The sequence below is a fragment of the Opisthocomus hoazin genome, chromosome 3 (assembly GCF_030867145.1).
Source record: "Opisthocomus hoazin isolate bOpiHoa1 chromosome 3, bOpiHoa1.hap1, whole genome shotgun sequence".
Taxonomy (NCBI): Eukaryota; Metazoa; Chordata; class Aves; order Opisthocomiformes; family Opisthocomidae; genus Opisthocomus; species Opisthocomus hoazin.
Window position 1 is genome coordinate 28,515,718 of NC_134416.1, and position 15,781 is coordinate 28,531,498.

The 15,781-nt window shown below is 43.5% G+C and overlaps 1 protein-coding gene across 3 annotated transcripts in view; it reads left to right on the plus strand.

Annotated features, from left to right (window-relative positions):
• The window catches only part of RAD54B (RAD54 homolog B), a 70,570-nt gene that overhangs the window by 5,604 nt on the left and 49,185 nt on the right, over positions 1–15,781 (plus strand). The window lies entirely within an intron of this gene.

A 15,781-nucleotide genomic window follows, 5' to 3' on the forward strand; every position in this document is an offset into this window, starting at 1 on the left:
TTGATGATCATCTTTCTGTTTGTTTTAGAGTTCATTTAATTGATAATAGTTTGTGTAATGAGTGGAGTTTTAAAGGAGTGTTTCATGATCGCTTATCACCTTGATTCCGTAATGGTTGGAATTATAATTCAGAAGGCTTTAACAAAGTTATATTTAACTTTGTTTGCGATAAGAGCTGCTAAATCTGGAAGCCTGGTAGAGGCAAAGATGCCATAGCTCCGTGTCCAAGGTCCAGCCAATAGTGAGGCTGAGCACGTATTCCCAATAGACACGCATATGTACAATACATATATACATATACACATGGATGGTAACATAGGCCAACACAGAGAGAGACCACAGCACTCACGCAAACACAAGCAACGCCAGTGGACACATCCTGTTCCCCTCTCTGGCTGATAGGGATGAAAGCCTGTTTGTGGAAAATATATATACTTATATCCATATATAGATACACACACAGAGTATAGATCCCGCTAGTAACTGATCTTGCATGCTCAGTCTGTTCAGCAGCTGGCTCCTTGATTTGTTGGTCACCCCAGCTGCTGGCACTTGGGCACATGAACCACAAAGGCCCACAGCTCCCAGGCCAGTTGCTGGTACTCAGACCTGTGCTCCCACAGGTAAACACACAATAGGTCCCTCCAGTAATTGGTTTTAGACGCTTGGTCTGCTTAGTAGCTGGCTCTGGGTCCACTGGTCTCCCAGTTGCCTTGTGCACAAGAGATGCATACGTACGAACATGTCTCTCTGGTAGCTAGACTTACCAGTAGCCAGCCCTGAGACGTCCTGATCTCTGCAGTAACTTGCTTGGACTTCCTGGTCCCTCCAGCAGTCAAATCTCAGGCCCTCTGGTCTCTCCAGTATCTGGCCCAGGCTCATGGCTGCTCCAATGCTTGGCTCCCAAGCCTATTATGCTGCTTGCCAGCTAGTCCAGCTTGGTGTTTGCCAACAGTCATGCGCTGACACAGGCACCCAGGCCATGTGCACGGGCTCCGGCCTCCCCACTTGCTGGCACATCAGGTGCCTGGACCCTATGACCTGTGTGTGGTCCAGCTCCAGCTGCTGGCATGTACACTTCCATACATGCTTATGCATGCAGAATAGAGTCTTTTCACCCAAGAAAATACTTAGAAGTGTAGTTTAACAAGAAGATGGGATAGACTGTGGCAATATGGTACAGAGCATTGCTGGGCAAGTGTACTCGCCAGTCAACTTGTTTAAAGCTGGCCCCTTTTTGCCCTGTATTCTCCCATGCTTGTTCCTTCCTGAACCACCTTCATCCATCCCTTTTGCCTGTCTTCGTTCTTTCCTTTCAAAGATCTCATTATAAGCCTTATTGTATCTTCAGATGCTCCTCTAGCACCTTATGAGTTCCAGGCCCCAGTTGGCAGCAGTGCCCTTCATTCTGTAAGGTGCTCTGGAGAGCCCTTCCTATTGACTCTTCTTGTTGGGTTTCACCCCCAGAAAATGCAGGTTGATCGGTCTCCAGTGACAGTCCTGAGAGGATGCTGCCATTATCATATTATGTGACCTGCAGTATATGCACTCTGTTTGGCATGTGGGAAAATTCAGCCTCCTTGTATGTCTTAAGTCCCTCTAGTCTTATGGCTTTTGTGTTTGTCGGCTGCATGCTGTAACTTCCAGTTTTTCTGATGATGCTCATACTTGCAGAAAATTTTCAGCGTGTTCGGGACAAGCTGTTTGAGTGGTTCTGCTTGCCTATAGGTACATCTGCAAAAATTTGTGTCTGCTGGTTCTGTCTAGCAGTGCACTTGAAAGACAACTAGTGGATTGATTTCCAGAATAATCTTCTGCGGTCTGGAGGGGAAATCGGCAGTATTCCCAACAAAAAATGTTATGAAGTGGAAAACATACTAAATGCTTTTTCAGTATCATCCACGAGCTGGCGGGGCTCATTGAGAGGGCTTTAAACTAGGTTCGAAGGGGGAAGGGGATATTGCCCAGCTCACTAGGGATGAGCCTAGGCTTGGAGTGCCAAGGCCAGGGGTGAGATTGACAGCCCAGCTCAAGTGTGTTTACACCAATGCACGTAGCATGGGCAATAAACAGGAGCTGGAAGCCATTATACAGCAGGACGGCTACGACTTGGTCGCCATCACAGAAACATGGTGGGACAACTCGCATGACTGGCATGCTGTCAGAGATGGCTACAGACTCTTTAGGAAAGACAGACCAACAAGGAGAGGTGGGGGAGTTGCTCTATATGTGAGGGAGCAAGTAGAATGCATTGAGCTTGGCCTGGGGGCAAATGAGGAACAAGTTGAAAGCTTGTGGGTTAGAATTAAGGGACAGGCTCATAAGGGTGACATTACAGTGGGTGTGTACTACAGGCCACCTGACCAGGAGGAGGAGGTTGATGAGGCCTTCTACAGGCAGCTGCAAGCAGCCTCACAGTCACAGGCCCTGGTTCTCATGGGGGACTTCAACCACCCTGACATCAGCTGGGAAGACCATACAGCTAGGCAGGCGCAATCCAGGAGGTTCCTACAGAGCATCGATGATAACTTTCTGATGCAAGTGGTGGAGGAACCAACAAGGAAAGGCGCGCTGCTGGACCTTGTGTTAACAAACAAGGAGGGACTGGTGGAGGATGTGAAGGCCGGAGGTAGACTCGGCTGCAGTGACCATGAAATGGTCGAGTTCAGGATCCTGCGTGGAGGAAGCAGGGCGATAAGCAGGATCAAAACCCTGGACCTCAGGAGGGCTGACTTTGCCCTCTTCAAGGAGCTACTGGGAGGAATCCCGTGGGCCAGGGCTCTCGAAGGCAGGGGGGTCAATGAGTGCTGGTCGCTCTTTAAACAACACTTCTTCCATGCACAGGAGCAATGCATCCCCCTGAGAAAGAAATCGAGCAAAGGAGGCTGGAGACCTGCATGGTTAAACAAGGAGCTTCTAGCGGAGATCAGGCAGAAGAGAAAGGTCCATGGAATGTGGAAAGAGGGACAGGCCACTTGGGAAGAGTACAGAAACGTGGTGAGAGCATGCAGGGATGCGACGAGGAAGGCCAAGGCTCACCTGGAATTGAAGCTGGCAAGGGATGTCAAAAACAACAAGAAGGGCTTCTTCAACTACATCAGCAGCAAAAGCAAGGCTAGGGACAACGTGGGGCCGCTGCTGAATGAGGCGGGTGTCCTGGTGACGGAGGATGCGGAGAAGGCAGAGCTACTGAATGCCTTCTTTGCTTCAGTCTCCAGTGCTAAGACTGGCCCTCAGGAATCCCAGGCCCCGGAGGTAAGAGAAGAAGCCTACAAAGAGGACGACTTTCCCTTGGTCGAGGAGGACTGTGTGAGGGATCGCTTAAGTGATCTGGATGTCCACAAATCCATGGGCCCCGATGGAATGCACCCACGAGTGCTGAGGGAGCTGGCGGATGTCATTGCTGAGCCACTCTCCATCATCTTTGAGAGGTCCTGGAGGACAGGAGAGGTGCCCGAGGACTGGAGAAAGGCCAATGTCACTCCAATCTTCAAAAAGGGCAAGAAGGAGGAGCCAGGGAACTACAGGCCGGTCAGCCTCACCTCCATCCCGGGAAAGGTGATGGAGCAGCTTATCCTGGAGGCCATCATCAAGCAAGTGGAAGAAAAGAAGGTTATCAGGAGTAGTCAGCATGGATTCACCAAGGGGAAATCATGCCTGACCAATCTGATAGCTTTCTACGATGACATGACTGGCTGGGTAGACGAAGGGAGAGCCGTGGATGTTGTCTACCTTGACTTCAGCAAGGCTTTCGACACAGTCTCCCATGATATCCTCCTGGGGAAGCTGAGGAAGTGTGGGCTGGATGAGTGGTCAGTGAAGTGGATAGAGAACTGGCTGAATGGCAGAACTCAGCGGCGCTGAGTCTAGTTGGAGGCTGGTAACAAGTGGTGTCCCCCAGGGGTCAGTACTGGGCCCTGTCTTGTTTAACTTCTTCATCAACGACCTGGATGAAGAGTTAGAATGTACCCTCAGCAAGTTTGCTGATGACACCAAACTGGGAGGTGTGGTAGATACACCAGAAGGCTGTGCTGCCATTCAGCGTGACCTGGATAGGCTGGAAAGCTGGGCAGAGAGGAACCTGATGAGGTTCAACAAAGGCAAATGCAGGGTCCTGCACCTGGGGAGGAACAACCCCATGCACCAGTACAGGCTTGGGGTGGACCTGCTGGAGAGCAGCTCTGCAGAGAGGGACCTGGGTGTCCTGGTGGACGACAGGTTAACCATGAGCCAGCAGTGTGCCCTGGCTGCCGAGAAGGCCAATGGGATCCTGGGGTGCATCAAGAAGAGTGTGGCCAGCAGGACGAGGGAGGTTCTCCTTCCCCTCTACACTGCCCTAGTGAGGCCTCATCTAGAGTACTGTGTCCAGTTCTGGGCTCCCCAGTTCAAGAAAGATGAAGAGCTACCGGAGAGAGTCCAGCGAAGGGCTACGAGGATGATGAGGGGACTGGAACATCTCCCCTACGAGGAGAGGTTGAGGGAGCTGGGCTTGTTCAGCTTGAAGAAGAGAAGGCTGTGAGGGGACCTTATAAATGCTTACAAATATCTGAAGGGTGGGTGTCAGGAGGATGGGGCCAAGCTCTTTTCAGTGGTGCCCAGTGACAGGACAAGGGGCAATGGGCACAAACTGAGGCACAGGAAGTTCCATCTGAACATGAGGAAGAACTTCTTCCCTCTGAGGGTGACGGAGCACTGGAACAGGCTGCCCAGGGAGGTTGTGGAGTCTCCTTCTCTGGAGATATTCAAGACCTGCCTGGACAAGTCCTGTGCAGCTTGCTGTAGGTGACCCTGCTTCTGCAGGAGGGTTGGACTAGATGACCCACAGAGGTCCCTTCCAACCCCTACCATTCTGTGATTCTGTGATCATGAATTCCGGGTGCAGCTGGTGTGGGTTCTCTGTGATGATTTTAGCAAAATAACTAAAAAGTTGTGGAGTGAGACTGGGTGAGCTTTTTCTGTTCATGTTGTTCTATTCTACCTTTCTGAGTGACTGAACAAACCATTTTGTGCCAAAGCCTTTCTATGTCTGTAGAATGGGGCTAACCCTGCAAGTCTTTGTAAAGCTATGATGAAGTCTGGTATAAAATAAGGATGTCTAATGTCAATGTTAGTTACGGTCATCAGGTTCACTGGTGATGCAAGCGCTGTACTGGAAAAACAATCCTGCATCGAGGCTTCATTAATTCTTAAGTAATTTGTTAATAACTTAGATTTTCCAAGACAGCTTCTGCGCTTTACGTCACTTTTGTGTGCTATTCATTACGACTAATGTAGCAATTATGCAGATTGTGTAAACCATAACCTCTTTGTAGAGTTAAATTAAATTGTTTTGTCAAAGCTGGTTTTGGTATGAAATTCAAAAGTAATGGAAACCAGTTGTGAAAGCCAGAGTTAGTTTGGGTTTTTTATTATCATTAATATGGTAATGGAATTATATCTGACTAACAGTCTTTGCAGCCAATGACAAATTCTCTGTTAAAGGGACACTAAAATAAAGATTGAAAAAGTCTGTGCGTATGCATTATTTTGGTTTATTGTCTCCATATAATTTAATGCAGATGATAAAGTGTTTGTTAGCTTTATGTCACGTTCAAAGCTGCTGTGTTTGGGTTTCCAGTGCAGCAGTGGAATGTGTAAATAAATACCCCGGTTTCCACTGAAATTCTTTTGAAACACCTGTGGACCATTGGACAACTGCACTGTTCATAGAGCTAGTCTTTCTGAAACCCAGCCCTGAAAATGCTGCGCATTCCTTCAAAAAAACTTATCTGACACATGGTGTCCATTTCCTGGACTAGACAAGTAGGGATTTGATTAGATGGCATCAATCTAAAAATCATAGCATATCTGGCCTAAAAAAACCCTTGCTTTTCTAGGTTTCTTTTCAAAATAAACTTTTTTCCTAAAATTTCACTAATAAAAATAAAATGAAAGGGACTCTGAAATTCTGTAAGATGAGATAATTCTAAAGAGGCTTTAATAAGATTGTAGCAACTGTTGTAGAGTGAAAGCTACCTCTTTTTTGTAATTTTAAGACAGATTTGGTGATATCAGGGTTTGAACTGTAAGATTTTAAACATGCTGTTCAACAGGCAGTTTACTAATTGTGATTATGATGAGTTGTGAATACTGGAAAAAGATGTTTTTCCATAAATACATGTCTTTGTAGGAAAATGAACTTTACTACTGCTTTATGAATCAGTGTTTGCTTGGTTTTAAGAGGCAAAGAGTACGGCAATCTCTTTGGTACCTTTGTTTTGTATTCAAAATGTGGTACTTGTTGACACTGACAATGGATGTGTGGAGGGGAGGTAATTTATTTGACATTGTCATTAGTGCTTTTTCTCACATGCCTCCAGAGAATTCCATCAGATAAGTCTGCGCGCTCTTTAAAAATGAAAGTTACTTTAACATTGCTAAACTATTTAACAGTAATTGGAAACTAAATCATAAATGTGTTTGGAAGCATATTATTGCAGCTCTTAAAAGTGCTTGGCTTCTATTTGTCCTTATTACATTGTGAGGTCCTCTAAGCAATAACAAAAAAATACAAATAATTTGCATTTGAAGAAACAATGGACAGGCAGATCTCTGAACTATACTTCATATCTCCACAGTGGTGCTAGTAAGCAGGATTGGCCAGAACTGAGGTTTTTACCTACATTGCCTTCTTCAACTTAACATTTTATATATATATATTTATTTATACAAAATATGTATAATGAATTTAATTTATGGTTATTATCTGAGTTTACAGGTTGCTTTCTGTTGGTATTTTTAGTCTAGAAGAATGTTGTCTTGTTTTTCCTTCGGGCTTACATCGCGTGTGGAGATGAAAAGCTCTTTCACTTGCATACTGAGATGCAACATTCTAGCTGGACTGAGATTTCATTGTTTGAACCTGATGTAGGTGAACAGGAGAGCTGGATGTAGAGTCTCATTCTGTTAAAGCTCACCTCCTGTGTGTTTTTTGGTTCAGAAGGACTTTGTCTTTCATCCATCTCTAACATCTGTTAATGCTTCTTCCAAGAGAAACTTTGTCAGAAGTCCTACTGAAATACTACCTTTGAGCTAGCAGTGCAGACAGATTGTAACTGTATTTCATAACAGGGTTGATGCGTTCACCCTATGTCTCTTGACAGATATTTCTGAATGTTTTTCATGCCTATGATATTAACCATATTTATTATTTGTATACAGATTTGAATATAATTTTCCTAACTTCTCTGGAATATTACTGTTTACTGAGTACATTATAAAGTTTAGACTCTTTACTCATTTAAGTCGGTTTTATTTTCATAATAGGAATGTTTGTTGGCTCCTTCAGTGTTCTAGAACATTGTTCCAGGTTAGTCTGATACCTCCTGTCACCTGCTATGAATACAAAACCCTCTTAACCAATTCATTTAAATATTATAAAAGAAAGTCTACTGTTCATTCAATTATGACAGCACCAATCAATTGCCTATCACTTTTAATCACAGGGTTAAAAAAAGTTATTTTCAGGATTTGTCATATTGTCTAATTTCAGTATAGCTGCCTACTTTTGGTTTCTGGATAACACAACTAAAAACATTCAGCCCTGACATCTCGTAACGAAGCATGTTATTGCAGGGTTACTTGGATATCTGGAAAAGGAGAAGTATTAACTGTAATTTCTATTATTCACTTCACAGATTGAACTGGAAAAGATACTCCAGTCAGGAGTATTTTTACTGTCTATTTTAGTGGTGGAGCTGCATGTATAACTGCAGTTCAGTGGGCCCCTCAAATACTTTTATAAACAGTTGGTAAAGCAGTTAAGTCTTTGGGTAAAAGACACTGCATAAATATCTGTAGCTCTTAATAATTACCTAGTAGACCTTAGTACAACTAAGGTGTTACTGGATGCCTGAGTGCAAATAATTTATTGCTGCATTATTTGCAAGTTAGATTTTACAAGTTTGTAAATTTTGTTACTCTTTTGAATAAGAAATTATATCAAATTACTTTGCGAGCTCTAGATTTAAAATTACCTCCTTCTCCCTACAGTGCTATAGACAGAATAGTTTATGATAGTGAACAGATAAATGAATAGACGAACTGTTTCTAAATTCAAGATAGTTTTTTTACTGTTTAGGTGTCATCTGTGCCTGTTTGATCAGTTAATCTCAGGAGATGAGGATTGGTTGAGAAAACTGGATTGATGTAAATGTATCAGAAGAGAAATTGTCCCTATCTCTGATCAGACACTGATTCCAGAAGTGTTCATTTATACATCAGCCACGGCGGGTATATGTGCCAGTTGCCATGTATTGGCCCAGTACGCCACTGCACAGCAGCTAATGTGTTGCAGATAGACTTCTCACTGAGACTTCTGTGATTATTTAGGCCCAGCTGGCTTATGTTTTCTGGTCTGCAGCCTTGGGACTCTCTGGCATCTCCTGAGGACTACACCTTTTGCTTGGTGCTCTTCCTTGGGATGTGAGATGGTATCTTCTACTCTGCTGCTGGCGTAAGATCTTCCCTAGCATTTCCCCAGCTGATTATGCTCAGAGTTCCCCTTGGCTGTGGGCATGCATTGTTTTCAGTTATGTGTGTAGATGGCAAGATGATAAAGCAGGGGATAGCGTTTTAGCAAAGTAACTTCACTACTGTAATCTTGAAGTGTTCAAAGCTCTCAGGACTTTCAAAAAAAGAGAGGTTCTCTAGTCTGAGATTGCTTGTTCTGATGACTCTTTAGGGTTTTTTGGAGCTGGGTTTTTTTTTCCTTCCTCTTCCTATAGATTCATCACTTTTTGTGTGGTAGTAACCAGCACTATGTACTGAACAGAATGCTGTCCTTAAGAGCTTCCATTTCTGTGCTCAGAAGTACCAAATGCAGCAGCTATGAATTCCCTGCTGCTTTAGTTTTGAAGTCTATCAGTGGAGAAACCGTTATTGGATTGTAGCAATAGTCAGATAATGTGGAGGCAGTTGCCATAGAGTGAAAGCAAGCAATAGAATGTCGTATGCTTAGCGATATGCTAGCCTTTTGCAGAAGTTCACACCCCTAACCAGTGTTGCTCATTTTGGGCTGCCCACCAGCCAAGCGGTAAGATATGCTGTGACAGTACAATTAGCAACCAAGAGTGAGATAGGAAGAAAGAACTTAGACCGGCTTTACCACCAAAGGTAACATATTGTATAACGTTCACTGACGGCAAAGCTGCTTTGCTGGGCAGAGTAGCCATCTGCAATGCAGTGTAATGGGCTGCTGTAAAACAAATCCAGACTTGTGTAATTCTAGCGTGATATTTCCACAGTTAGTATAACACAATTTATAATTTGATATGATCATATCTTGCTGTCATGTGAATAACTAGGCTTTATGTAATGATAGACATGTAACTAGGATATTCACACATTTGAGAAAAGGGCAGTGAATTGACAGTGAAATATACTTTTCATTTGTCCTAGTTAAGTGTGCTCTGATATGGGTATTTGAACTATCATAGGTATTTGAACCTATGAAGGAGAGGGGGAGGAAACCAGAAATCAGAAGGGTATTACATGATCAGAAAATAAAGAAAACCAGAGTTATATTAGGTGTAAAATATTAATTATTTTCCAAAAAGTTGGAGGGATTAAAGCAAAAGCTTTGCAGTAGTAGATTGGCTATTGAACAGAACTGTCGTTGCTTCCCTACAACAAAAAAAATATAAATTGCTAGGTTCTTCACTTTTCACCAGGAAGATAGCCGTGCTGCATGTAAAGATAATACTCTTCTATGCATTTTTCTTTAACTTGTTAAGTTATTGAAAATTAGAATTTGTAAACAAGAAAAAAAGACTTAAATACTCTTTCTTGTGTAGAGACAGATATCCAGTGTTTAAACTGCAGATATAAAGGAAACTCCCCTTTCAAGGTGTCGTAGGGGATGCATTGGGAAATGAACTCACCATCCCAGTATATTTATTATAATTTAGCTCCCAGAAGCTGCATGCAAACACACAGCATATTGTTTGCAATATGTAGAAAACGAAATAATATACTGTAACTTTAAAAATGAGGAACTTAGGAAATACCCTGTATAGAGACTACTTTCAAGAATTCGGATTTAGCAGTAATAATTCTTTCAGTTTCCTCCTTCATTCTGAGGGAAGTTGTATACATAGTTTCTTCTTATTTTCCTCCTGATTATCAAAATTTATTATCAGGCTGTGTAGGTGTGTAAGGGGTGAAGATGGGCTAAAGAGAAATACATGGCTGTTCTAAATTTCTGTAATTTTTCCACTCTCCCACCCTTTGGAAAGTCCTGGTTTGGGGTGTAGGGCTATGGGGGTTATTTTCTTCTCCCCCAATAGATACAAAGGTGGATTTAAGGGAAGATGGAGAGAATCGAGCTATTGGGTGGAGGGACAAAAAATGGTTTATTAAAGGGAACTGGAAGGTTTTTCTGAGCTGTCAAGAGCATTGTTACAGACTTGGCCTGGATCCCTTCAAAGATAGTCGCCAAATCTTTCTGTGGCTATGTTCATTGTTTGGATCCCCTTTGTGGCCTTGCCAGCATAACTAGTGTTCAGTCCAGCTTTTGGCTTTGGGCCTTGAGTTTTCCCCTGAAACAGAAGCTTTGTCACAATATGACTTCCCTAAAATCAGCAAGATAGTGGTAAGATGGTTATCTCACTGTCCTCGAAATATCCGCTGAACAAAATTCGAAGCATGGAGAAAGCTGCTCCTATGTCGAAAGCAGGGAATAGTGCAGAGGGAAGTATTCTGAGGTTACTGTTTAAAAGCATAATCTCCAGAAGATGGGAGAATTGCAGAAACTTGGCTTCTCTTGCACCATTTTGTTTTCTAGAGGCTAATAGGAATTTAAGAATTTAAGCAAAATATACCGAGAAAATCATACTTTTAATCTTCCTGTATTTCTCATCTGCTTCTGATCAGTCATCAACAGACTTGTTGGAAGAGAGGATCAGAGAAGATACAAGCATGTACTGGACACACTTCTAAATTTATGAAGAATGATGCTACTAGCTTTTCTTATTTTAAGGACGTGACTTAGAAAGTGAAGAACTAATTCATCGTGCTGTATAGTCACTTAGTATTATAATTTAGAGTCCTGTAGCTTTAAGCCAAACTTAGTTTGAAGGATGGTTACAGATCTGAATGTGTGGGCCCTGGAATGTCAGACTGAGATGAAGATAAATTCCTTAAAATTTGGCATAGGGGGCATTTTAATTGTTTAATTTGAATATTTTCCATTTCAGTGGGCTAAATGCTGGGAGAATGCCTTACATCAGCACAGGGGAGGGAAGGGTAGTTAGCTTTTATGCTTGGAATTTTAGCTGATAAGAGCTCTGGAGTAGGCCATGTGTAATTCCGGCTAGTTTCAACAGAGTGGTGTACAGGTAATAACTACATTATTAACGTCTGTGTTTTCTGTGCCTGTCATGAGATACATGCACCCTTGTTCTTGCAGCAGTTGCAAGAACTGTTACATAGAAGAGCAATGAGGCTGGTGAAGGGTCTAGAGAACAAGTCTTACGAGGAGCAGCTGAGGGAGCTGGGGCTGTTTAGTCTGGAGAAGGGGGAGGCTGAGGGGGGACCTTACTGCTCTCTGCAACTGCCTGAAAGGAGGCTGTAGTGAGGCGGGTGTTGGTCTCTTCTCCCAGGTAACTAGCAGTAGGAGTTGCGTCAGGGGAGGTTTAGATTGGATATCACAAAAAATTTCTTTACTGAAAGAGTGGTCAGGCATTGGAATAGGCTGCCCAGGGAAGTGGTTGAGTCACCATCCCTGGAGGTGTTCAAAAAACGTGTAGATGTGGCACTTCAGGACATGGTTTAGCAGGCATGGTGGTGTTGGGGTGACAGGACTTGATGATCTTAGAGGTCTTTTCCAACCTATGATTCTATGTTAGGAGTTAATATGTTCTAGATGCTGATGACTGAAATAGATGCAGAAAAAAAAAAGAGTTAAAACTTCCCCTTGTCCCCTCCTCCTCAGTGCAAGACAGAGGTTTAGAAATGTTTGGAAATAATTGTGCAGGACAAGGGAAAAGAGTGGTCCGAGAGGGTCAGGTACAGCAAGGATAGGAACAAGAAAGTGCAAAATTGATGGTGAAAGTGTTAAAGAAGACGAGAAAAAAAAGATCAAGTGAAATGAGAAAGCTATTTTAAACACAATTTAAATGATCTAAAAGTATTTTGAAAAAGTCTGGAGTGAAGGTATTTGAGCACTGCAACTTCCAGGTGAAGTCCTCTTGCAACTTTTGGCTCACAAAAGTTCGTCATCCTCAGCCATCTCCATAATGAATAATGACGCCAACCCTTAATTTTGGAGATCACCCATGCAACAACTGTCCCTGTGAGAGACCTTTCGAGTTGAAATCTTTTCCACCCACCCTTTGCTGCAGGAGGCCCTTAAGACAGGCAGATCGAATGACTTGGCAGCGTCTTGCTGTTGTGTCAGTAAAGAGGACTATATGATGACCTAATGGAACTTTTGCAGCCCTTACTACCTATAGATACTCTCAAGTCATCTTATGCAGCTGCCAAAATAATTTCCAAGAGCGAACAACTGCCTCCATACTTGCCAAATGTTTCCGCTGCCAGTGTACCCCAGTATATTCAGTGATGTGTAACATAGTCCGTCCGAGCTGCTGAATCTTCTTACAGTTTCTCATAAGCACAGGGGTATCAGGGTTTCACTTCAGCTTTGATTCAAATTTTGCAATCGTCCTCTTGTTCTTATGATTTTCAGGCTCCTAGGTGATTGCAAATACTAAACCCAGGTCTCTGCAGAGCTAGTTTGCTTGCATGCTATTAAATAAGAACAGATGTCTTTCAGACTTCTTCTGGGGCTGCCACTTTGTGGGCAGAGCATTCAGTAATCCTTTATCTGTTGACTTGATATTTTTTTCACTAGAGGGTCCCAGCCTGAATCACTTAAGCCAGCGTCATTCCCTTCAACATTCAAGTTTGCTGTCTGATCCAAACTATATCTTTCAAGACATGTTCTTTCTTAGGGCATCCTTAATTCTCTCAAATGTTTTTTGTCTTGGAATCATGTGCCTTATAGTGATTTTTTTAAAATTTTTTTTTAAGTTTGTCATGGAACGATTCTTTCTCAGTTGTGACAAAGGATCCTTCCTCTCCCTCCATCCTAGATGCTTTCCCAATTTAAGACATTCTCCTTTACAGGGTGCTTTGTCTCATAATGTGCCTCAACTTACATGGGCCACTTGGTGCAGTTATTGGCTGTGATCCAAATCTGTCACTTGTAAAATATAGGCCCATTGAATTTTTTCAGCAATTCGCAGTCATTTGGCTACTTTAGTCCCTGACTGTATAATAGCTGCGATTCATTCATCTCTTGGTAGACTTCCAGGATGCGCTATTTGTATCATTTTTTTGGTATTTATTCTAGACTTTTCCACAGCAAAAACCTCAGCTTACCTGATGCCTGTAGTTTTGAGTCTTATTTCCCAGCTGTTGAAGTTCTACAAGCTTAGCAAGGGGCTGTTGCTCAGTTATTGAATAATCATGCCGATTTTCCTCTCCCTAGAAAAATACTCTGATCTACTCTCACAGCTCTCATTTTTCCTGAACTTCCAAATATGAAGATTTCATACACTTGAAAACTAGTTTTTTAAATGTTAACATTTAAATTGGGAAGCATCTAGTTTTTTTCAAGGAAAGAATCAAGCAAATGAAAAAAAAAATGCTGAGTTCAAGACTTTGTTCAGAATTCCAAGGAGGCTGGTGAATTCCACCTTGAAAATATGAAGGAAAAATGAGCTGTACCTTGCGCACGGGATTAAAACAGGAGGTACAGAAGGCAGTGAAGTGATGTGATGGGTGCATGTATGACTATTTTCTTCAGCAGTGACCAGAATTTCCTCCCTGTTACCTGTGGTTTGCTTTCCCCTCAGTTATGCTAATACAAGTTTTTGTAGGGTGCATTGCAAACAATATTCTTAAAATGATCCAGATTGAAAAAGCTTCTTCAGACTTTACGTGTTGCTTTTGTGCGTGTTACTTGTCCTGTGGCATACTGGATCAGGGGACTGCTGGTGGTTAAAACTGACCCAAATCAGAAAAAAATAATTTGCAGACAGATCAGCTCCCTGATCTGACTTGCTCAGAAGATTTGTGAGTGCTAATATCAGCACAGTGAAGGGGAAGAAACATGACAGGGCTGAGGGGAGGCAGAAATTTCTGGTTTGGCAATGTCCCACATTTATCTTGACTTAAACCAAATTAAACTCTATGCCTGCCAAAAGAACAAATCTTAAATTCATTAGTCTGTAGCAGGATCATCTCCCTGAACTGGCTGTGCACCGTGTTGCCTAAGCGCAAGCATTCGTGGAAGGTGCAGGATGAAGGGTGGACTGCAGCAACATTTCTTTTTTTCTGTAATTGTCTTGGAACTACACCTATTGTTTTAGCTCAAAGAAGTCTACATGTACCATTAATATCCAGGCTTCTCACCTTCTGTGATTTCTCATCCAAGTACCGACATGACCTTAGGCTGATGAGCAGAGCTATTTTAAAAAGGAAAAGAAAAAGAAAAAAAAAAATCTTGGTTGGCAGCCAGCTTCATTTTTACAAGAGTTATTTTACACTCCTGCAGAACAATACGTAATTCAGACTGATTCCTTCAGGCGCTTGCTCAAAAGAAATCTTTGTAGCGGTATTTTGCTATAATTGCATTAGTGTGGAAACTTGGTCTCTCTAGCAACATTAAGCAGTAAGGTGATAGAATAATATAAGTTTAGATAGGTCTATATTAGGAGTTGCTGCATCTGTTATCCCAGTATGGAGGAGAGTGCTGCAGCTCCTTGTGGCCTGGCCCAGCCCGTGGTGAGGCTGAGGATGTATTCCCAAGAGGCACGCTCCCCTGTGCACACACTGTACGCGTACACGCGGCCAGCCGTACAGCAAATGCAGCACTCGCGTAATCACAAGCAGCATCACTGGCCTCATCCTTTCCCTTCACTGGCTGACTGGGATGAAAGCCTGTTTGTGGAAAATACGTACGTATAGAATATGGATCCCCCCCAGCAACTGGCCTTGGACTTTTACTCTGCTGGGTACCTGGTCCCTGGATCCCCTGCTCTCCCAGTTGCCTCAACCTGCACTGGGTCTCTCTGGCAGCTGGTCCAAATTTATGACCTTATCCATGGTCAGTCCCTAGGTGCCCTGGTCCCTCCAGCAGCCAAATCTCAGACCTTCTGGTCTCTCTTATGGTTGCTCCAGTTCTTGCCTCCGAAGCCTCCTATCCAACATGCCAGCTAGTCCGGCTTGGTGTTTGTCAGCGGTAATGCACTGACGCAGCACCTGGGCCGTATGCACGGGCTCCGGCCTCCCTGCTTGCTGGCACCCAGGCACGAAGGTGCCTGTGACCCGCCGTGGTCGGGCCCCCCAGGCGCTGGCATGTGTGCTTCCGTGCATGGCCATGCATGCAGAGCAGAGATTCCCCTCACCCAGGAAAATAGTTACGAATGTGGTTTAACAAGGAGATAGGGCAAACGGCAGTGACCGGGCGCTGGGCATGGCTGGGCAATCGTACTGAGCAGCCACCTGTTTGCATGCACACGGCGCTTTATATCCCTTTTTTCCCCAGCGTTTTCCGGTGCTTGTTCTGTCCCAAACCACTTTCCTCCCTCCCTTTTCTTGCCTTCGGTTCTTCCTCTAAATATCCTGTACTATGCCTTGTGCAATCCCAAAATATTCTTCCTGGCATCTCAATGACTTCCAAGCATGGTGGGCAGTAACGCCCTCCTGCAGCCTGCGAGGGGATCCAGCGAGAGCC